Below are 2,098 nucleotides of genomic sequence, written 5' to 3' on the forward strand. Positions count from 1 at the left end.
GACTTCCACCTCAATGTGTTTCTGGGCAGGGCAGGGATCTGTCCTGCACAGGCCTGGGGGCCAGCTGGGTCTGCCTGATTCTGATGGGCCAGATTCTGCCAGTCCTGGTGTGAATCTGGAGTCACTTCCAGTTTAGCCCTGGGGGTTTTGGGAGTCCCACCCAGCTGCACACACACTGCCCCAGCCCCTCTGAGCCAACGGTTCCTACGGCTCGGTGCAGCTGCACTAAGGACCTGCAGGAGCAGCAGCAGCTGCCCCCCTCCCCCGGCTCCCCAGGCCAGCACCAGATGCATTAGGGCCTGGTCCAGCCCAGCTCTGCTCCATCCAGGTCCCTGGACAAAGGCATAAGCTGGCTCTGGCTTCCCGTAAGCTGCCCCCACCCCCTTCCCTACAGCTCTCTGCCCGGAGCTGGTGCAGTGAATCTGCTGGGGAAATGCTCATCAATTAGGAGGCAGCTCCAATGCACAGGGGCAATTTAAAGGCCATTAGCTCCCTCCCCCTGTACATCTGCAGTGCTGGTACCACCACTGAGTCACCAGGCGCTGCCGTGCTGGAGAACCAGCCCTGCTCCTCCTGGAGTGGGGTGGGGGGGCACTGAGCTGGCTGTTTGACTGGGGGGTAAACCCAGGTACATGTCTGCTGGATTAGATCCTTTTGTCCCAAGTGCAGCCCCGGGACACAGCTAGGAGGATAAGGGGTGGCTGGGTGTTCCCTGGGTCCCCACTCAGCAGGGGGGTCCATTTCCCTCTGGCCCCATGGGGTGGGAGGACTTTGAGATTCTGCCCCACAAGAACATAACTGGGGATTATTGTTTTCAGGAGAAAAGTGCAAGGGTCCCTAGGCTGCAGAGCAGAGCTGGGCCAGACCCAGGTGCCCTGGCTCCCACCCAGCCCCTCTAGATCTCCCTGTCTTCTCAGAGCCAGAGAACCCAGGAGTCCTGATGCCCATCCATGGGGCTGGCAGAGCAAGGGAGGGGCTGTCCCTGCAGGGAGAGGTGAGGGGGGGCGGGGGGGGAGTCCATGAGTAGAACAGGGTGGGGCTGAGGGGTTAGAGGGACTGGGCCCAGGGCCAGGGGCTGCCCTGGTAAAAGGATCCATTCGTTCGGCAGCTCCAGCCCCTGGGGGCCAGCTGACCCAGTCACGGAGCCCTCGTGCCCCCCTGCCTCAATCCGCTGCCTCTCCCACCCACCCCAGTGCACTGAGCTGGGGCTGCTGCTGCTGGGCCCCAGGTGCCCTGTTACCAGCCAGGACCCCTGGCAGAGCTGCAGGGGAGGAGACAGAGGGAAGATTTGGGTGGCCCTGGGGGTATGCAGCTGCAGGGCTTGCTTTCTGCTGACTGCATGGCAAAGGTGCCAGCCTGGGGGGTTCAGATGGGGCCACTTGGGTATCCACATGGGTCTGGCTGGCACAGAGCCCCAGTGCAGGGGGGGGGAGGGGGCACTGGCAGGCCCTGCGCTGCGGCTGAAGCGACAGCCATGCCAGACAGCACTCGCTGGCGTAGCTCTGGGAGCAGGCAGCGCCCAGGCCCCCACCCTCTGTCTGGGCAGCTGGCTTTGCTCCAATGCTACACGCGTGCCCCAAATAACAGAGCAGCTCCGCCCTGCCCCTGCCCTGGGAGGGGCTCCAGATAGATATGTGGGGAGGCAGGTGCACCAGATCCAGAGGCGTGCAAGGGACGTGTGTGTGCAACGGCACCAGGGCTGGCTGCAGCAGGGTTGTGCTGCCATGGGGGCATGTGGGTGATGTCACCCTCTTTGCCCTGCCAGGGCCCCCCCTCCTGCCCAGCACCCACAGGGCTGCCCCACCCCCCTGGCCCCCTGCCCAGCCTGCAGGCACCACCCAACTCAGACAGTCCCTAGGGGCACATGCCAGGGCCTGGGGGCACATCGCCTGCTGCTGCAGCACAGGGTGGGGCAGGGAGCCCCGACTCCTGGGTCCCCTCCGCACCTACGTCCAGCAAACGAACCCCGCGCGGTCCCCCATCGCTTTTTGGGGGGGGGCCATCCAATAGATCCAGCACCAAAAAGGAGGAGCCAGCCGGGGATGGGGGTAGTTTCCTATAGAGGGGTCCGGGTCCTAGGGGCAGTTCTGCAGGGGGA

The sequence above is a fragment of the Alligator sinensis genome, unplaced genomic scaffold (assembly GCF_000455745.1).
Source record: "Alligator sinensis unplaced genomic scaffold, ASM45574v1 scaffold1065_1, whole genome shotgun sequence".
NCBI classification, from domain to species: domain Eukaryota; kingdom Metazoa; phylum Chordata; order Crocodylia; family Alligatoridae; genus Alligator; species Alligator sinensis.